A 23,000-nucleotide genomic window follows, 5' to 3' on the forward strand; every position below is an offset into this window, starting at 1 on the left:
GATGTTACCGGTTCTGCCTGGTTCTATAGAACCGGTAGCTCTGAAGAGCAGCAGACACCGAACCAGTTCTGTGTTTGCTGCTGTTTGGCCCAGCCGCCTACCCGGGCTCTTACCTGTCCTTTATTTCCTGCTTTTTCAACCTCAGCTGCTTTGCGCGGCACAGCTGAGATTGAAAAAAGCAGGAAAAAAGAGGTTTTTCAAATGCTACGCAACCATGAGCTGCGTTTTTCAGCTGTCTGGGAGGCACAGCTGATGTTTTTTTTTCACATGCACATAGCGCGCGTCAGGCATGCATGCGCATGAAGTGTAGTCACCAAACTGGTAGTAACACCGGTTGAATCCCACCCCGCCTATATCCCAAACTTCTTTGATGAACAAAGATGATTAGGTGAAACACAAATATTTAGACCCAAAGGTCCTTTTTCAAAAGGCAATTGTACTTTGTTTTTCCTCAAAGATATTTTATTTCTCATTCAATAAACTTTTTCAGTTCTGACTCTTCTTGGTTTCTTAGATGAGAAGAGAAACATCTTCAAGGAAAAACAAAGTACAGTTGCCTTTTGAAAAAAGCACCTTTGGGACAACGATGACCTAGATGTCTGAGAATCTCTGCAGACACACACATTTAGATAATTAATTGCAAAACCAGTTATACAAAGATATCCACTTAATCATATTTCAGATAAGATTTAGACATTACAGTAAAGAAGATGATCACAAATCTTGGTGCTACACCTGGTTCTGCATAAACTGCATAAAATATTTTCAGTTTCAGCATCTTACTCAAAGTCAAGGTGTCAAATACAAACCAAAAATACAGTTCTGTAAATGTTTTTATTTAACCAGCCACCTCTCGGAATTTCAAGACAAAGATAAAATTAGCTATGTGAACTACTGTATACATAGATTTGTTCTGCACAAACCAGGAAGTATCTATTTGATCTGATTGGATGTTCTGTAAAGCTCCTATATGAGATTAGATTCAGTCAGTACAGTACTTCTTTAGTATGTTTAGTATAACATACTCATGTAATATTCCTGTTGAAATAAATTACTAATGAAGCATAGTGTTGAGTTTTTTATAAATAAGATGTCAGGATCACAGGTGCACCTATACAGATCTTTATCTTATATATAATGAAAGGGATTGTGTTGTATTGTATCTTTGATAGGACATGACTAAAAAAATGATCTTGTAAAATCAGAGGCATCTAAATGCCCAACCTATATTAAAATGTATGTAGAAACACTAGATTCTGAATTCAGGTTTTCATAAAAAGGAGAGAAGCAATTCTGCACCATCTGTTTTGGGTTCAGTTCACCAAACTTATTTGCAACCCTGTTCACACTCAAGTAAGATCTCTAAGATGAAACAGATCAGTTTAAAAATGGAATAATAATAAATTAGATTATCAAATTGCTGATATACAATAGAATACCATACTGCATGAATACATAAAAACATATTACACTGAACTGCACTTGTGATAACTAGACAAAGCAACTAAATTCTTAGAATTCTCTCTATGCTAAACAGTTTGCAAAAAAAGAAAAGAATAATGCTTACCAGTGACAGTTATCTTCTTCTTTCCATGTTCTTGAAAAATATATCTATGGAGATAAAAATTATGATCTTAAATGGTAGCATTTTATTAAAAGTACTGCAAATAAAAGTACTGCAAAATATCATTTATTCCCCTTCTTTTAAAAAATATAATTCTTTAAATGATTAAGAGAGAGAAAAAAACACAACTCAGCCTTCCTGCTCACTGAAATAAATTACTCATGCTGACTCACCAACCACAACTTCCTCTCCCTACATTCTATTCATACTTTAGGGTTTGAATAATCAACTTCTCAGGATCTCTGGATCTCAAATTCTTCCAGGAAGGAGGCATTTTAATCCATACTGTGGGAGAGAAATATTTTCCATCACTGTTCAAATAAAGATATCCTGTTCTTCCTTCTCTCTCACTGAAACTCTACATCTGAAAGAAGTAATTGCTTCCCATTTTTTCTTGTTGACAGGGAACAGATACTGCAGGAGACTTTCAGTATTTTGTGGATATGCTTCAAATATTTACATGCAGTTATAGTTTATGCTTTCTTGATTTATATAAAGAAAATAGCTTAAATTGGAAAATTCATATTATTGTAATGTCATAATAATAAAGAAATATATAGGCAAGGCATTTACTGGATAAAAACATCTAAATTAATACCGTCAGCTGTACTTTTAAAAATAACTTTTTGTAACTGCAAAAACATTATTGAATATGTATCGGCAATAGCTAGTGAAAATGTGGTCACGAGAACCAAGAACTAAATAAAAGTTTTTATTTGTGGTAGTATCTTTTATTTGAAAGGGTGTATCGTTCAATTCCTGTCAAGTGCAGGAAATCAGAAATCCAGGCAATTCAAATGAATATGGGTTTATATGTAGGCGCAAGGGACTCCAGACTGATTATGTGTTTGACCCCTCCCTTGGGTTCAGCCTGGTCATCTCCTACGACTTTATTTTAACAATAGCACTTAGACTTAAATACCATCCAACGGTGCTTTACAGCACTCTCAGGGTGATTTACAATACAGCATATTGCCCCCAACAATCTGGCTCCTCATTTTACCCACCTTGGAAGGATGGAAGGCTAAGTCAACCTTAAGCTGGTCAGACTTGAATTCCTGGCTGTGGGTAGAGTTAGCCTGCAATATAGCATTCTAACCGCTGTATTAAAGAAGTAGAATTGGGGTAGGCTACTTATCAGCAACAGACTGGGAGAGTGCAGAATTTACTTGATTATCAGCTTACACAGTATGTTGGAATGGGTTCTGTTTAATTAGTTACCACTTTAAACGTATGTATGTTTGTATGTATGTGTGTAACACTCTTTTTTCCTTAAGGGAAAAAAAACCCGGAAACAGTAACAGAATCTTGCAAGTCTTCTGCCTGTGTCTTCCCTTTTGTCCCTCTTATACCCCAGGGAGTCTAGTTGTGGGGGGAGGACTAGTGTGAGTCTTTTGCCACATTCTCCTACTTCTTTGGACTTTTCCTTCTAAACCCAATGTTTCCCTAATGGCCTCTGGATTCCTTCTCCAAAGCAATTTCCCTGCCTCCCTGCATTAAAAGAACTCTGACTATCAGAATCCAGAAGACTCTTCTCTGCTGCAGTGCCTACCCTTTGGAAATCTTACCTTCAGGTAAGATCTGCTCCCCTCCTCCCATCTTTCTGCAAGAACCTGAAGATTTGGCTCTGCTGGTTGGCCTGGGGACCAGATGGGGCCATTTCACTCTGGAGTTGGCTACTACACTAATGCCAGACTCCACTTCCTCTCTGCTTTCCATCTTTTTTTTTATCATATTGATATATTCTCATGTTCTTTTTCATTGTTTTTTGTTTATTTTATTGTTCTGTTATTTTACTTCTGTTTACACTCTTATCACTTCTTCCTTTCTATTGCTGTAAGCCATCTAGGATAGTCCCATGGTGAGATAGCAGCAAATAAATTTAACAAATAATAATAAATGGGAGATAAACAAGGAATATCAGAACTGTTGACTAGACTGGCAAATTGGGAAAAAACACCTTAAAAGGCAATAGCAAATTCTTCCCATTTTGCCAAGAAAACTTAGATATCTCCCATAAGTTCTAGGAATTAAACTGTACTGTACTGTACCTATGGTTAATCTTATCAGATCAAAGTATTATCAGTGTAAAAAAACTGTACAGGCTTCACTGAGTCAGACGTAATTTCTGGTAACTACATGCTTATGTCCAGATATTGTGGCTATGAAACCGTTAAGAAAAGTTTGAAAAGAAACAACAATAATTGACCTTTTTACTACTTGTTGCTAGTAATAAAATTGCTTTCCAAAAAAATGAACATACCAAACAAGTTGTAAAAAGCAAAGATTTGTAAACAGAAATTACTTGTAGATGGTATACAACTCCGTCAATATTTCTCAAGATAAATCAAACGTAATAAATGTTGATAATGCCTTAATACAGGAAAAAAAAACATGCCATATGTAGTAGACATGTAAAAAAATCCAAAAGTACACAAAAGAAATACAGAGCACAGTTGAGAGCTTTAGAAACCAAATTTGAATTGAAATCATTTTTATTTTATTCCAGGCATAATTCCAGGAGATCAACAACAGTCAAAGTTTACTAAGATATATATATATATATATATTAGATAAGGGATAAAATTAGTAGAATATTAGAAAAAGAGATATATTATCAATGTTATCTGATTGGGAACTTAAAATTGGTGAATATGCAACAATGGCAAAATCAACTGTATAAAATCACAACAGAAGTATCCAGAGGCAAATTCAAACATTTAGATTACGTTTTTAAAAGGGAAAAAATTCATTAAAGAACTGAAATAAAAAAATACATGATATCAAATGTTTATAAATATGTATATCAGAATACAATAAAATGGAAGTTAGAATCTTAATATTTAGCATTAAATGTTTTAATAGTTGTTTCTTCTTTTTCCCTGTTAAGCGATTTATCTTCAAAAAACAGCATAGTGAAAATAATTGACATTAAAAAAACTTTAAAACCCTTTTCCCTTTTGTTAAAAGTAATTTAATGTTTTCTGTTTTCTCATCCACAATGTAAGTCAGCAACTTCTCTACCTACTTACTGATTGTATCTTTGTCTTATTTTTTTTTCTTTTTTTTGCCTTTTTACCTTTTGTCTGTTTTCTTTGAAACAGAATATATAATATTTCTCTTTATCTACGTTAAGTATCGGTATTTACAGACATTGGTTTACCAGAACTTCTTTGATCAGCCTTTGCTAGGTAACAAACAAGCCACAAATAAGGGTCAGTTGAACCAGCATGTCTCAGCATGTCAGAGTGACAAGTCTTTACCAAACAATTAATAGAACAGAGAAAGCCATAACTGCTACATTTCCTGCTGCCGCAGTAAATAATTTCTGTTCAAAGTAATAGAAAGTGCCGGTTTGTATAAATCTAATCAGCAGACTCCACGTGCTGAGACATGCTGATTCAAATGACCTTCACATTTGGCTTATTTGTTGATGAGAAAAATGATAATTTTACACCAGCAATAAATGTACTCTTTTACAAGGGGCAGGTAATTAATTTAGTCTCCCTGTAGCAATTAACTCACAGGTAAATGAGTACAAAACAACAAAGCATTGCAAGTGTACAAATTTACAGTTTTCTCTTATTACTTTGTAAATATTTCTTTATATTAATTTATATGTGTAAAAATGTTTTCAACAGGATGTTCTACTTACTGATGAAGGCTTGCAGATAATGCTATTTATTGATGAACGCTTGCAGATAATTGTGGACATTGCTATTCTCCATCTCTTCTTCTATTATCACTCCTATTCTTCTTTTCTTAAAAAAATAAAAACTGAACATACTCCTCCTTAGAGATGTTGAAACTTCGTTATACACAATGTGCCTTTTCTGTGACAACCTCTGGCCTGTGGAACACCCTTTCCCCTTGATGTTCATTTAGCAAAGGTCTACTCTCCTAGCCTTCTGAAGCCCTGGCTTTCTCCCTTCTAGGTGCTGGGATAGGATCAGTGGGATGAGATGATTTAATGAGGATGTTGGAAGCTTAACTTTGGTGCCAGGTTTTTAATATTTTAATAGATATCTCTAATGCGCTGGTTTTTGTTGCTGTTGTTTAAATTGCTGATTTGGAGCCATCCAGGGTTTCATACAAGAAGGTAAAGGTCTTCCTGGTCCAATTGTGTCCAGCTCTAGGGGGGCATTCTCATCTCTGTCTCTTAGCGAGGGAGCCAGCATTGTCCAAAGGTACTTCCATAGTTGTATGGCTAGCATGATTATATGCCAAAGCAAACAGAACACTATTGCCTTCCCACTGAAGTGGTACCTATTTATCTACTTGCATTTGCTTGGTGGGCAGGAGCTGAGGCAAGTAATGGAAGCTCATGCTGTCATGTAGCACTCCGGTCTTGAACCCGGGCTATCAGCTTTCCAGATGACAAACCCAGTGTCTTAATCACTGAGCCATCCTCCCCACTCCCCATGTGGCTATGCTAATGCTTTTAAAAAAAGTAAAATAATAAAAAAAATGTTACTGAGTTCTATATTCAGGTGATAGTCCTGTTTATTGGGGCTAAACTCTTTGGACTATTGATTCTTGAAGGATATATGTCAGTGGTTCACAGGCCCTTGAGGTTTGATCACTTAAAGCCTAAAATATGGCAGGGATGGAATTTTCCTCTGGCCTCTGATGATACTCCACCATTATTTGAAGTGGAAACACAAGAACCCTAAATAACCAACTTATCAAAGTTTTTTTTTTCAAAAACCCATGCTGGTCTCCACTGCCGTGGAAGCAAATTCTGATTGATTTGCATCAATTTACACTTTTTTTATTTCCACTGCAGAATTAAAATATACAAGAAGCAAACAAAACAACATCAACAAAAGGAAAGCATTTAGAAATAAGACAAAAAACTTCATCTCATCAAACTTCACTTGGTTTACACCTACAAAGTAAATCTAACATTTCCAGTTTGGTACTAAGCACATGATGGTAGACAAATATTCCCAACTTCAATCCCAGCACATCCAAGGAAGACTTTTGTTTGAAATGCAGAATTCACTCTTAATAATTATAGATTGGGGTGGGGAATGATGGCCCTTTTATGACTTGTGGACTTCAACTCCCTGAGCCAGCCATTGTTCCAACCTTTGCTGAAGACCATATTCAGCTTAATGGGAGAGTGAACTAGCTACTATTGCTATGCCCACAAAGAAGGTTTTTATGGACTAATAAGCAGTGAAGTGAATCACTCTTTGAAGGGGATGGGTAACCTGTTGAATGCTCGATTTTTTTTCTGAAGAATCATACAAACTGATCTTGGTGAAGCCGAGTACAGCTGAAATTGAAAGATTTGATCACTTTTTCCAAGTCTGAGCAGTCACCTACCAGGGAAAGGGGTATTTCTGAAAGAGATCTAGATTTTTTTAAAAAAGGTATTTGATATTAAAGTTAAGGCCAAAATAGGTCATTTCTGGAGCATCACAATGGCCAAACTATCTGATTTGCTTCCTAATTGACCAGGTCTGTTCAAGTAAATACTTAATGAACACACTTTGAGCTTAAAATTCTTACTGAATCACTGAAGGCCAAATACAATGTTATGTGCACTTTGTAGCCAGATTTATTGTTTAATTTTAATTAACTGTAGATATGAAGTATTACTAGCTCTCTGGTATACTCTCCCTTTCCAGCCACGTCTCTCCTTCTCCCACCATTGCCATTTATGGGTATTGACTTCATAAGTATGTCAAAAGTATGTAGAATTTTTTCTCTAACTGGTTTACCGATAATTGGCACATATATGGCTGCATTTTCTATTGAATAACAAGGTAACTTGCTGCATCTGTGCTTCGATATATGTGTATATTTGGAACAAAGGGGATTTTCATATTTCAATTTGAGTCACACAAGCAGCAGGGAAGGATGGTTTAGAAACAGTTTGTCTCTTCCATAAGGTGGTAGTGATGTTTCTGGATTGTTTTTCCAGTCACTCCTAGCCTAATCTATCCCACTTTCAAAGAGTCTTTCTTTTACCAATTTTTTTCTCTCACCTCCCCCAATTATGTTTTGTTTCTGAAAGGATCTCCTGCTGACAGACAGGCAAAAATGGACAGACAATTCCAGCAAATCATTGACATAATTACTTTCCAGCGTTCCACTGGTTGGTAAAATTTAAAGTTTCCATAGGTCCCATTGGATTTGTTTCATTTATTTGTTAGCTAAGCACTGTAGAATTTATAGAAACATATGGGTAAGCCACTGCTTGTAGTGTCATGCTTAGAAAAGGATTTAAATTTCCCGCCCTGATAGAGTGATTCTACAAACTTAATATAATGTGTAGTTCAGTTCCAACAGAAACTTGAACCATATATTTAGGTACTAGTTCTCCTTTGAAATGAACTATACTAGCACTGTTTGTCTTCTGTTTGCATGAATCAGCCTACCACAAAAGTGATTAAGGAAATAGTGGCCAAAATATGTCTTGGATAATTTTCAATCTAATGAATCATAATGTTCCTGACAGAAATCAGAGAATTCTATACACTCATTCTTATATGAGTGCTCTTAAAGAAATTATTTTTTAAAAAAATAATTAAAATAAAATGTAAGTTTGGGTTCAGTTATAGGACAGCATAGGCATAGCATTTGTGATAGACTTGGGTTATCTTCAATGTGGCACAAGACTGTTATCTGTATTGTGGATATTTATATAAAGGAATAGGAACAATCTATTTGCAAATCAGGGACTTCCCATTGGTTAGATGGGGGTCCAAATGGCTATTTATATTTTAATTCAATTAGCTATTGAATTTTAACAAAATATAATTTCTGATAAAGTTCCACACCCCTTTTATGACTTAAATTTTCTAGAGTACTGTCTCCCAATAGATACATTCCTTTTGATATCATGATTACTACAAGGATACAACACTGTAGTGTTTAAAAATAGCATTTCTATCACTAGTAAACAAAGTATCAGATATGACTGTAGTTAACTACAGTACTCAGTCTAATTCAGGCTATCAAATTACTGCTTTGAGTAACCTTTGTATTAGGAATTATTTCACAACTTCTAACACCCTTCTGCAGAACTTATTGGAAGATGGATGTTCTATAGAGGAAGGCAGAAATAAAGTAAATGGCATTCATTCCTGGAAAGGTGGGAGCATGGGAAAGAGTCAAAGTATAAAGCAGGGTTGTCAAACTCATGTTGTCATGGCAGCATCATGTGACATATCATGGCTTTTCCCTCTTCGCTAAACTGGACATGGCCAGTGCATGCCACATCCGGCTACGAGTTTGACAGCCCTGCCCTACAACAATAAGGTAGATTCTAGTGGTCCTTGCAGTGCTTATTTCCTGACTTTGACTACCTCAAAGGGCTGATGGTTTCTCATTGCACACAAAATGCTATTTCAGTTCTGATTATTAACACTTTATAGCCCAATATTATCTATACTTATTGATGATAATTTAGCAAGGTCTCCAACAGCTCTCTTCCCAGTAGCTGTTATCTTATTCTTTTCAACAGTGATTGAATGCAAGATCCCCTGTATACAAAGATCCCCTGTATGCTTAGTCTCAAATATTTGTAAATAGAAGAGTTGACTGAATCATACTGTTGAGAGTAGGTAGGTTCTCCCACTACTAAGTAATGCATACTTTTATTTGTCATTTCCAATTTTTAATGACTAGCTCAGCTTGTTGCAGCCTGACAACTATAGCCTACAGCAAGCATGGCTACTTATTGGACCTTTAAAAAGAGTTCTCAGAATATTCAACAGGTGCATATCCTCCTATGACAATGTTGTGAAGAAGTAATCGCTGGGCTGCCACATTTCCTCTTTCAGAATTCGTTAGAGCAACTGAGTCTGCTTTCTTTGATATTGTGTTCACATTATGCTCTTTCATACCCCTTACTTTGATAAAAAGCAATTTGCTCTTTCCTCACCTTTCATTTCCTTCCAGAGGTTTCCACGGGCACTGTTACAGAGCACAATGTAATTGCAGACTGGCCTCTTGTCCTGAGAATAATCAAACCAAGTCTCATGTCAATCCTGCATGAAAAAGAATGGCAAAAAAGGTAACAAAATAATAATACTTTCCCACATTATTCCCACATATACATTACTACTGTCCCTTTAGAGACAGAAATATATGTTGATATGAAAGTAAAGATGTTGAACCAAATTATAATTTGAAACCAAAAATAGCCTAATTGTAGATTTTTAAAAAAAGAGGTTGGGAGAGTGAAAAACCAACTGAGAAAAATAAGCAAATGGTTCTACTTTCTGGTGAACTTGGAGACCTCTCATAAAAAAAGAGGCCTGGAATTCTCTCTCCCCCCCTCCCCCCCATGGGAACATTATGAATCAATCTTTCCCACACTGGAAGTCAGCATCAAACTCTTAGTTTTGTGGAATCTGGACTAAACGTTTCAATAAAGATAATATTGCTACTGTGAAAAAACAAGAGAATCAGAAAAATGAATATAGCCAAATTAAATCTGAATATATGGCTGTGAATGTGCTCTGTATAATGGAAACAAGACATGAGTATGTCTAGCCTGGGATGGATTCTTCTGATTTTGGAACAGCAGTTTAAGGGTTTTATGTGAGACAAGAATTATTCATAATTTGTGCAGAAACCAAATATTTAAAATTCAGGAGATATATACACTTCTCCTTCATTTTTCTCAAAGTACACAGTACCTAGTATACCCAGCTAGATGGCAGTACCCAGCCAACCTTGGCTGATCTCAAATTAAGCAGGATCACAACTTGTTAGCATTTGAATGGAAAACATTGAGAAATTATCAGGATTGTAGATTAGATTGGGCAGTTAGAAAAACACCTTGGAAGAAGGCAAAAGCACGCCAGTTTCATACTACTACCAGGAAACCTATACAGATGTATCCACGAAATCATCAGGATTTGAGCTTGACTTGAGGGAGACTTTATTTTTAGTCCTCTTACAGTGATTTTACACTGTTTCAGATTGTAAAGCAACCCTTCCAGACCTCTGGTGTCTCACTTCATTACGACCAGATGAAGAAAAAAAAGCAGCATTGCAACACAAGTTCTGCCCCTATTGGGAATGTGTGCAATTTCCTGTGCTGCACATAAAAAAGAATGAGGCTTACATGCAATATCAAACATGCTGCTTTCTGGCTCACTCTTACTGCCCTGACCTCCTCCCTCCTCCCCACAAACCTTGGGATACCATCAACCCTGTTCTTACTCGAGTTGTCCCAAGACATTTTTGTGACACGCTTTATTGTATAATCTCTGCTGAGAAATTGATGGAGGGAGCACATTCATGTGGGTTCTGGTCAATCTGGATCTAGCTTTCAAACCACTTGAATGTTGTCTCGTGGAGGACAAGAATTCACTGCTTTGTTCAAACCAACACAATTTGCTCAGCAGGAAACATCAAAGGCCACAAAAGAAGTGATAGGGAAGATAGATGTAAGCTGAATTAGAACAGCTTAGCAAAAGTGACACTGAAGCCATATACAATGGTGTGTTTGTGTGCGTGTACATGCACAATCTTTGTTCTATTATCTCTCTATCTTCTCTTAGCATTTCTTCTGGGAATAAGGCACTGTAACTATGCCCAATTTTATTAATTTGTTTTTCTTTATGAAAAGGTTAAGTGGAGTATCTTTGGGCTCTTGAAGTTATTTTCTGCAGTTTCCAGAACCCTCTCCAAACTTCAGATTCATCTACTCTGAGATAGGAATTACCTGAGAAGCATAATATGTTTTATAAAAGAAACTCTGAAGTCCAGCTCCCAAAGAAAACCCTGGTCCTGCCTACTGCAGCCCTTACCTCCTGCAAGCCATTAAATATGCCCCCAATCACCTAGCCTATCACCACTGACCATAAAGAAATCATGGTCAATGGTGCTGAAAGCTGCTGAGACAGTTAAGTGAACTTAAAAGGTCACATTCCCCCCCCCCCACCATTTTCTTACACAGAAGATTGTTTCTCTTCATAAAGTAGATTTTACCTTGAATATATCCCAAAAAAATCTGTACCAGTCTTTTTAAAAACCCATAGCTCTTAGGAAGATAAGGTCCTTTTGTTATTTTCCAAGGCATTTTTGTTTACTTTAGAACATTTCTTGAAACTATAAATTTTATCCGCTTTTTGATAGGATTCTCACCAAAGATATTTCCTGATAGGGAATCCTGTTTCATATTTGACATCATATGTTTTTCCTATGATCAGAGAAAAGCTGGAGGATCTTTCTAAGCAATAACACTGTAATGGAGGTTATGCTTGCACATGCCAACACAGGGATGTGGTGGGTTAGCTTCCCTGGTTCCCGCAAATAGGTGCTCTTAAACCCTTTTCCTCTAACCATTACTGTTGCATCCTTTCATAATCTTGGGAGGGAGAATCTGTTTGGGAGAAAGACACATAAAGATAAACCATGTTTATACACTATTCAAAGAATAAGTTACACACTATTCAAAAGAGACAATAAAATAAATAAAGAACAAAAGAAACATTAGAAAACAAAACAAAAAGACCGGAAACAATACCCAGATAAGCAGGTATTAGCACCAGACAAACAATCAAGCAGAAAACAATACCCTCATCAAGGGATCTACTAAGGAGAAAACCACACCACAACCAGCACTTGCAGGGCAAACCACGGTATATAAACAGGGAGAGTAGCAACCTGGAATTTAGGAGAAACATACTAACAGTGGGGGCAATTAACCATTGGAACAGCTTGCCTTCAGAAATTGTGGGTGCTTCATCACTGGAGGTTTTTAAGAAGAGACTGGACAGTCATTTGTCTGAAACAGGGTCTCCTGTTTGAGCAGAGGGCTGCACTAGAAGACCTCCAAGGTCCCTTTCAGCTCTGTTCAGATTGATTGATTGATTGATTGATGTTACTGAGCTAAAGTAAACAGCTGCAAACCAGTTTAGAGTTAGTATAGAGCAGGGGTGTCACATGCTGGCCACCCCTACCCCCCAGTTTAGCGAAGGGGGGAAGTTGCTATACGTCACATGACAATATGTCATCGCGAGTTTGACATCCCTGGTGTAGAGTTTTCCAGGTGAGAGATGGGACTAATATATATTACTCTGAGTCTTAACTGCATTTTTATTTCTCTAGGTTAGAGTGGCTTCCCTAGATTCCTTCACATTGCATCAAGTGAAAACTTATGACCTTCTACTTCTTATCTATTTACACATATGTGCTAGATTAGTTGCTGTAAATGCAATTTGGGCATACAACACAAATTGGATTGTCTGACCAGGCTATTATTAAGCTAGTGGGTAAAGAAAGAACAGATAAAATATGCCTTCCCAATAGTGTTTCATTCATCAGTCACAAAAGAATTTTTTTCTCATTTTTTTAACCCTCTTTCCCCTTCGAGACCTAACCAACCTTGTAACTTTTTTCATTCAAGAACTGAAAATGTCCAAAGATGCTTTTTCAAGAGGAACTGGACTTTCTGGCTTTCCTGTAAATATGTTTTGCTTCTCTTCCAAGAAGCTTCTTCAGCTGCCCCAGAGCTGAAGAAACTTCTTGGATGAGAAGCGAAATGTCTTCAAAGAAAAACCAGAAAGTCCAGTTGTCTCTTGAAAAAGCTGCTTTGGGAAACCATGACCTGGATTACTAAGAATCTCTATACAGTTTTAAAATGTCCCTATTCCATCAAGACCTACTCTTAAGCTATGGTAATTAGACAGTCTTAACCAAGGATAAAGGCCAACAAAATATGCTTTAAACAAGCTTGTGCATTATGAGAATGTACTAGAACAGGTTACAGAGAGATGCAATATACTAACTCTAAAAGTAATAGATTTCCCTTTCTTTGTTGGATATTTAAAACACACACACATTTGAGCCACTTGGCTTCCTTCTAATATTAGGATACTGACAGAAATTTAAACAAACAAAATATCTGAACGCTTCCACTATAGTAATCAAATCTTCTTGCTAGACCATTGTGATAGCGGACTAAGATATCTAGAAAAACTAAACGATTTATTTAAAAAACCTTTGGTTCTTTTGATTTTGGAGGCTTCAAATACTTAATGTCCACCTCTTGTGAACAAATGTAGGACGTATTGTGCCTCATAATTTTGGGAGGGTTGTTTAATTTATTTTTTCTATATTTTTAAATCAGTTTAAAAATTTAGGAGGAAGGATGTTATTGGTTGTTGGTGTTGAGAATTCATTTCTTTATTCAATGGAAGCAGTGGTACTTCCCAATACTCCTGAATATCTTTCCCTTTCCTGTCTATATAGATTTTTTGCTCCTCAAGATTGTGAATCAACCTGTTTTTCTTTTAAATCCAATCAGCTAAAATGAAAAAACTGTTTCTGTAAAAATATATAATACTGCAGAACCCAAATAAAGAACCTGAACAACTTCTTGTACTCCATTCAGAATTGTCTAGAACTTATCCTAGAGCTCATCTTGCATCATAGGCATTTGAATGCCTTTCCCTAAATACACAGATGCACACACACACACACACACACACATACACCCCAATCCTACAATACTAGATTGAATAAGGTAAGCATTCTCTAGAAACCGTCCCTGAAATACTGCCACCTAGTGGGACCTTGGAAATGTGCCTTTTCCTTGGCTGTCCCTACTTTTTAGAACATTCTGCATCCCCCTCAAGATTTGGCAGCCCACCCTACCTACCTTCTAGCATTTAGGCAGGCCATCAACACCTGGCTTTTTATGAGGGGGCTGGGAAAGAATACAATAGAAAGAATGAAATGAGGGGAATTAGAACTGGCTCCAGGGCATCCTAAGAGGATGATTAAGACACTGGATTTTTGTTTAATTGTTTTATTATTTTATGGTTGTTTTATAGTTACTAGTTTTATTGTTGTTGTCCCCACAGTTGTTTAAGGTGGACAGCCACATAAATATTTGAAAAAAAGAAAGAAAATGAACATTAAAAAGGAATAATTTGAACATATATGTGACATCTTACAGCACTTCAGGAATCACAGTCTTTTTGTGACATGCAAAACATTTGGGTTCAAAATAAGAATAACAAAAAAAAAACCTAACGTACAACGAAGAATTCAGGAGAATCTTTTCTCTAGCTCTGCTATCTCCCTACGAAAGCAGCCAAAAAATAACTACAACTTTGAGAAAGATCTGTTTACCCACCTATAAAATGGAGTAATACTCCAAACTCAATAGATGCCTTCTTGCTAATTGGCCCATTACAAGTACTGTGTTTTGCCAGCATATAATAATGAGATAGGTCTCGCAATAAATGTCAGCTAAGCACTATAATATTGTCTCTATAATTTAATGGACTTGCAGTGGAGAGAAGAGCTGGTTCATGTTTCACATTTCATTTTGCTTTCAAATTACCAATAACACATTGCTAAAAGCTGGCTGCATGAAACAAGTGCTTCATTCGTTGTTTTGGCTTACTGCTAAATTGCAGCACTTTGAAGAAAGGAGAGCAGAGAAAGAGAGAGAAGAAGCCAACTGTTTTCTAAAAGCTGATCAGCTGACATTTAATTGTGGTTGCAGGTTTTTTTAAAAAAATATTGCTTTTGGCTTCCCCTTCCCTTTTCTACTGCCCAAATAACAGAGTAGTATCTTGTGCCATGGAAAACAATAACAGGAAAAAAAAATCACCATTAAATATCAGGCTCAACGGGGAACAAAAAGATGCTGACATTAGGCTTTGCAAGGACAAATTAATTTATGAAAAGAACATATGCTTGCCACATCTTAAAAAGAAGAAAATCCCAATGGATAAATGATAGTAACCAAAAGTCAGTGCAAATATAAAGTTCTGGTGGCAGTCAAGTCATAACAGCAAGTTGCTTTCAGTTAATGCACAACTGCCCCATCTTGAATTGGATACAGATATTGCACATGTGCAACAATTATTGTAGAAGTGCAACATGTGAATGGAAAAGAAGAGCAGTGTCACTATCACTTGAGACTGGGAATTAAACGAGGAGTCCCATTTTTACTAGCAAGACAATACTTTGACCTCAGTGCTAAAAACAAATATGGAAAACTTATACAGCAGAAGCACTTCCCATTGAAGCAAAAACATTCCTGACAGAAAGATTTGTACAGCAGTTGGATTTGTACAATCTATTTAATGGAGCCTGTGGGTGATCAACCTCTGGAGTTCTCTAAGAAAAGGCTGGATGGTTTAATTGAGTTTCCTGCTCATTGCAGAGTATTGGACTAGATAGTTGTTGTATTTCTTCCACTTCTATAAATGCTATGATTTTATATATTCCGTAGGTACCAGCAACTATTCAACATGCTTTGATTTTGGAACAGTATTGATTAGGGTTGGTCATTTTATGTTTGTGTCTTATTTAAGTTCAGCCAGAACAGAAGCTAGATCACCATCACAACATGCTGTACCATTTCGAGACCCTGCTGGTTTAAATTTAGATTAACAGGATATGCTAACTATCTTACACTTTCTTCAAAAAGGTAAGGGGAGCCGAGAGGTGTACTTCTTTGACAACTTTCACCAAACTGATGGCCATCATATTATGTTGACTTTCCCATTATCTCTAGCCATCATGCCATTTTATTGGTTGAGAATAATGGAAATATTAGTCCAAACATGTGCAATGCTAGCCTAAATCTCTGCACAGAATTCACTATGAGAATTCTTTACTTCAAACAAGCTCTGGAAAGAATGAAGCTCTCAGCCTGCAAGACAGGGAAGTACAGGTAGTCCCCAACTTACAACAGTTCATTTAATGACCATTCAAACAGCACTGAAAAGAGTGACTTATGACCATTTTTCACTTACAAACTTTGCATTATTGACTCATTCCAATGTCCTTGGGTCAAGTGATTCCCCTTTTGCTACCTTCTGATAAACAAAGTCAATGGGAAGCCAGATTCACTTAACAACTGTGGCAGGAAGGTCGTAAAGTGGGACAAAAAATTCACTTAAAAATTGTCTTATTTAGCAACAGAAATTTGGGGCTCAATTGTGGTCGTAAGTTGAGGACTACCTATAATCAATTCTTCCCTTCCCCACTCTCAGTAAAATCCTGCTGCAGTTGAGAGCTCAAGGGATGTTGGTGGTTAGGCAAAGATTACAGCTTTTCCTAAAGGTGTAATTCTTTCTGTGGAAGGCACTGACGCATCCAACCACTTAATGATAAAAAATACGTAATTTTCTTGCCGCTTATACTGTTGTGACCTTTGCAAATCAAGCTGCAATCCACAAAATCATCTTGAGGCAGTTCCTGGATTAAAATAAGATTGAGTTCATATGTATCTGCCTTAAAATAAATAAAGCCAATAGATAAGATGGAAATATGGTTTCTATTTGAGGCATAAAGCAGTATGCTATCTGGAAACAAATCTTTATAGAGAAACGAGAGCTGGTTTATTAAGAATAAAATGGCAAACTGTAAGAAAATGATTAGAGCAAAGAGAATGGTGAAACCTTTGAAATTATCTTCGTATATTACATGCATAAAGAGGATCACCTTGGTTAAAAGAACTTGGAACACACCACTGACTCATTCATTTTCTTTTTCACAACCATGTTAAGCATGAATATCTGAAAGTCTTATTTAGATTACACCCCATTCAGTTAAAATATACTGTGTTTTCCAAGTCCTACTTGGACAGTTTGTATATTGACTTACACATCATTTTTGCTTCATGTATCAAGTAGACTGTGTTCTGGAGTTATTGTGAACATGTAGTATGCCTCTTATCTTGTTGTTATGTTCTTTAGCCATTCCATTAATATTTAATTCCTAACTCTAATAAGGAGAGACAGTCAGGATGGATGTTTAAATTAGTTCAACAGTCCCCAACCTTTTGGGCGCTAGGGACCAGTTCTGTGGAGAGAGGTTTTTCCATGGACTGGAAGGGATGTGGGTTTTGTGTGCTGCCTGCATCCCTTGGATGGGGCTTCGCTTGGATGCGCGGACTGGTTTCTGGCATGCTGCAGATCAGTGCCAATCCATGGACTGGAGGTTGGAGACCCTTGAGCTAGTTGGGCTAAACTTCAGGTTTTGATTTGAGCTGCTATGTGGTGATTCAGTCAAGTGAATGGCTGCTAGACATTTGACTAGCTATTTAAGAATTTTTAGTTTAAGGTAACTACTGTATATGTTTTAAATTTAGTAATTCACCCAGATTTTCTGAACTTTAGAATAGCAATACTGAGGTTGGTGATTAGTGGGGGTTTGTGGGAGTGGGGAATTGCAGGCCTTTCCCCCAGAATCCCAATAAGACTTCCTTAGCACATCAGTTTAGATGTGGTTATTTGCAGGATTTGTAGACTATTAAGATTTAAGTGGGTGGGGCGGTGAATGGTGGTTTCCTAGGAGGTGTTGATCAATTAATTGTTGGCCATGGTGTTGACTCTATTTTGATTGGTCCATTTTGAAGTAATAAAAAAGTATCCAACTGTTTTTAAAAGATTTCTTTCCTTTATCGTGATCTGGAAAAAAAGAATCAATGTTATAAAATATAGGTTACATTTCATTTTACTATACCTTGATTCCCCCCACCCCACCCCTTGTACTTAAGTTTTATATATTGCATGCTTCTGGGACTTTGGCAGTATGTAGATATTCTAAATAAATACACACATACATATTTGAAGCTTAATAGTGCTTGCTCCCCCTGAATACACATGATGAAACCAAAAGCTTATCAAATTCCCACTAAGAGTTTTAGAGACAGTTGAGAGGAGATACCAATTTGATATTTTTGATGTTACCTGAATAAAAAGCTACTTCATACTTTTCTGAAGCTTTAAAAGGAAAAACCTCTCTTGGGTTGAGTGCAATTCTGGATGGTTACATGGACATGTTGAAAGCTACACTTTCTAGCAAGAAGAAGCTAAGTTAGCTTCAATAGGTTCCAAAATTATATTTATCACATATACATACACACAAATATGAACTCAAACATGGTATCTTTAATGCAACTTTTCCCATCTAGGCATCTTTCATATTTTCTAATACATTTGCAAGTACCAGGTTAGGAAAAATGGATATGCAGTAAGTATTCAATCCAATCCTCTATTTGTCCAGGATTCTAGAAAAATTACAATAAAGTGACATGAAAGCAAAAGTTAAGGTTTAGTATGTGTATGGCGTGGTGTTTTCACATTTACCACGCTGTATATGTTATCATTGTATTATAGATGCCCATGTCATCACTTGTGATACCTAACTTAAAATAGCTCTTGCGATAGAGATGCAGTATTTATTATGTGATTCACAAATACCTCTTGCAGCCTTTTTTAATCTAATACTCCTTAAATTTGTTTGAATCACAATTTCTAGAATAACTCAGTATGGAAAGAATTATTTTCCTATACATCTGGAAGTCCCTTTTACCTGGATGAAGGTGGAAATAATCCATATCCATTTCCTTGCATGCTGTTTTCACACTATTTTTTAGATTTTAAATATTTTAATTAATTTAATTAAAGTTAAGACACCTATCATTACCTCACTATTGGTTTTTCAATTATTTTCCACTGAATTTAAGGTCTATATTTTTAAAATCATATTTACATACTTATAATCTAGCACCAGGTGCTACTGCCCTTTTGAATTACATTCCTCAAGATAAAAGATTTTGCCATATGCACAGACTTTCTCCTTGTAGGCACTCTTTTGCTTATGTTTGTTAACATAACAGTGCAATTTCTAGTATAAATGTATACTTGATGAAAACTAATCATATACATCAGAATAAACAACATGAAGTTGTGTTTAGCAGGTGTTTTAATAAAGCAATGCCAAAAAACTGCTGGATCAGAAAAGAGCAGTTCTTCTTCAAAACTTCCAACTGATCAAAGTATATGTGGCTAAGCTTCATAAGCCACATTTGAATGCAGTGCAAAAATAAATCTCCTCAAACTGCATTCAAAACTCAGACAACAGCAAAGGTTTTAATCAACAGAAATAAAGCTGGAAAACATAAAAGGAACTAACTTATTATTTCAATAAATCTTTAATTTTTTTAAAAAAAAAGTGTGTCCCAAGAGCTTTAGGAGAAACCACATTTTTTGAAAAATAAAGTTATGAAAATTCTTGGGAGACAAATTGTTCTTTGCTATCAATTGATCTTTAAATTTCTTTATTGCATTTTCCATGTATTAATTGATTATATGCCATCACATCAGTGTTGACTCAGCAACCACAGATTTTCTCTGTGAAGATCAAACTACATTTTTATTTCATTTATTTTTTTTCAGATGTATACGGCCACCCAAGAAGGGTCTCTGGGTGGCAAAAAACAAATATATATATATAAATAATAAACATGTCCAACACAGTCATATACTTCCCTCCCTCCCACACACAAACACCAGAATAAATCAGCAGTTGGGCCACTTCAAAGTTTAACTGGCCTTCTGAGAGTCCCTCAGGCCTGATGACAAAGCCAAGTCTTGAGGGACTTTTGGAAAATAAGAAAGGGTGGATATGATCTCATTCAGGGATCAGAATGTTCCCTAAGGTGGGCACCACTATAGAGAAGGCCTTCTTCTTTGATCCGTCAATTGTGGTTCCTTGAAAGTGTAGTTCCCCCAAAAACAGCATCTGCAGCATGCCTCTATTGCCAGATCTGATGGAACGAGCAGATGTAATCAAGCAGAGGTAGTCCCCCAAATAACTAGGCCTCATGCCATATACTTATTTCAATGCTTTATCAAAATACATAGTAATATAAATTGCAACTTACTTTAAATTTATCTGTATCAGAACTAGTTAAGTCCATTGGGTGAAAGACTGGAGCCTCAAACCTCTTTGTTCAGAAGCAGTTTTGATTTTCATTTCTTGGCTCCATCCATTGAGAGTTTGCCAGATCCTTCAGCCACCATCTTCCAAGGGATGAGTAATCTGGTATTCAGTATCTGTCTTGGTTTCTAAGAGAGATACAATTTATACTTTGTATACTCTTTTTGGTGAATAAAAGATAAACAGAAAAATTAGGATACAAATAAACCAATCAACCAACCAAACTCCTGGCCATGTAGCATACTTGGCCCAACCTTAAGGTATAAAACAATTTAACAGGATTTAGATTTATTAGAGAGAGAGAACATTTTAGTTTTAAATACTCCAAACATTTAATACACAAGAAATAAATATTGCTTAGTCAAAGAAGTACTAATAAAGTAATGCTCTTAGAAGACCACAAAAACTGACAAGGAACTTGCCTCTGCCGATTACAGGAATGGTCCTCCCCTGGTAGTCCTTCAGGCTAAACTGGCACTTCTGGAGCCGGCTAGTTGATAGGCTGGGCTGGAGCCTCTTGAGGGTGTTCCACGAGATAATTGAGAGCGCTGACCCTGTGTCAACCTCCATGCGGCACGGTTTACCTTCTCTGCGGCCCCGAGTGTGAGACGGGGGGGTGCCTTTGTGTTGAGCTTTGAGGGGCTTGGCAGACTCTCGCGATGTGCCCCCTTTTATGGCAGTTATTGCAGATGGCTCCTTTAAACTTGCAGGTGGCCCTCAGATGAGATCCACCACAGGCTAGGCACAGGGTGATGTGCTTGGGTGGACCGATGTTTTCTTGTTTGGCTCCTACCTGCGGCCGTCTGTCGTTGGAGAGGCGGTGGACGTCGTTTTCATCACTCTTTTATCTATAGGAATTACTGTAATTGAACAAGTTCTTGGAGAAAATGTTGCAGACATTCCAGAATAATATGCAGATTCAAATATTTAAATACAAATAATAATACTCAGCCTTAAGAGGGGGAAGGATTAAAGATTAAAATTAAATGGGAATTCACTAGCTTATACCAAAAAATAATTTTTAAAAAAGAGGGCATGAAATTTAAACACTAAATAGAAAAACATAAATTAAAAACTTAACTCAGCCTCTAGCTCAGAAGTGTCAAACTCCAGGTCCGTGGGCTGGATCCAGCCCATGGGGTGCTTAGATCTGGCCCACAGGGCCACCTGGAAATAGCAAAGGACCTGAGGTGCCTCTGCTAGAAAAATGGTGCAGCCCCCCACCCCCCACGCAACTGGTTTTGGCCACCAGAGTGTTGCAGGAGGCCTTCCAGGCCCAAAACAGGACCTCCGGAGTGCTGCAGGAGGCTGTTCTTGACTCAGAAAGTTATGAAAGGGAGGAAAGGTAGAATAGTTTACCTTTCAGGCTTGCAGGATTCTGCTACTATAGCCCATGTCAATAATTTATAGTTCTAGTCTTCCTACTGAGTCAGTTTCTTGGTCTGGTTTCTCTCTCATAAGCATTATCAAGTAGATCAAGTAAGTATTAAAAAAAAATCACATAAATGTACGCCTATCTTTATAAGTGTATAAAACCATGTGTGTGTGTAGGTGGGGTCCCGTGTCATGCCCGCCATGGCCATGCCTATCCCCCACCCATCCCCCCAAGGTCAAACACAACCCTGAAGCAGCCCTCAATGAAATTGAGTTTGACACCCCTGTTCTAGCTTGAATATTTTAGCTATTTCTTTTGAAACTTGCAGGCTTTCTAAATAAGAAAAAATACCTTGCTTCCCCTTCTATTTCCCCCTATTTTTCTAAAAATTTCAAAGTTAAATCAAAGTGCAATTTGCACTCCTTTCTTAGGAGTACATAGAATAATAAGCAGGAAATCTGTACCAGTGTTGGCTAACCTATTCATCCTCACATGCCAAAAGTGTGCACGCGTGTGTTCATGTGCATGCGTGGGGGTGTGTGTGCCTGCACCCATAATGCAATGCGCACATGACCTGCACATCCTGCACATGCACACGACACCCCAGCTGCTGCATGCCTCTGCAAATGTGCACAAATCTCCCACACACACGCCGCCCCCCCCCTTGCATACACGGCAGATACCCGACAATCAGCTGGCTGGTGGGAGGCGCACGCACATGCACAGTGGACCTGATCTGGAGTGACAGCTCGCGTGCCGGCGGAAATGGCTCTGCTTGCCACTTCTGGCACGTGCGTCATAGGTTCGCCATCACGGCCCTAAACCATTCCAGACAAAACAACCGTCCAGTCTCTTCCTGAAAACCTCCAGTGATGGAGCACTCACAACTTCAGAGGTAAGCTGTTTTGCTGAATAATTGTTTTCACAGTCAAGATAATCTAACATTAAGCCTGAGATCAATCTGGGTATCTTAGAAAGACAGACTATTAGATGGCATAGTGGACGGCATATAAACTGTATCCCTACATGGTCCTGGCTACTGAAACACAGCTGGCTGTGTCAGAAATTGGCTGATTGTTTGACACCTTGTCTGGTCAGAAAGATAAAATGACTAGATCATAGCTGTACATTACCTCCTTATTTTAGCCAGTTGCATCACAGAGTAGCCAGCAATGGAGACCTGACACACACCAAGTCAATAGTTTCATCCTGAACTGAGTCCTGGATGATCCATGTTTTACCAGCAGTTGACCTTGCCTTCAAGAGTAGGACTAACAG

The 23,000-nt window shown here is 37.2% G+C and overlaps 1 long non-coding RNA gene across 2 annotated transcripts in view; it reads right to left on the reverse strand.

Annotated features, from left to right (window-relative positions):
* LOC113433050 (uncharacterized) overlaps window positions 1-2,769 on the reverse strand; it is a 90,585-nt gene extending 87,816 nt beyond the window's left edge. Inside the window, exons 1-2 of one of the 2 annotated variants that reach the window (XR_015743268.1) lie at window positions 2,632-2,769; window positions 1,568-1,611 (exon numbers count right to left, since the gene is read on the reverse strand). This is a non-coding gene — a long non-coding RNA (uncharacterized LOC113433050). Of the gene's footprint in view, window positions 1-1,567; window positions 1,786-2,631 lie in introns of those variants that run through there. The other variant, XR_015743266.1, reaches the window with a different exon arrangement.
* Between the last annotated feature and the right edge of the window lie 20,231 nt (window positions 2,770-23,000).

Source organism: Pseudonaja textilis, chromosome 1 (genome assembly GCF_049901715.1).
Source record: "Pseudonaja textilis isolate UNSWEBS1 chromosome 1, rPseTex1.2, whole genome shotgun sequence".
In the NCBI taxonomy this organism is placed as follows: domain Eukaryota; kingdom Metazoa; phylum Chordata; class Lepidosauria; order Squamata; family Elapidae; genus Pseudonaja; species Pseudonaja textilis.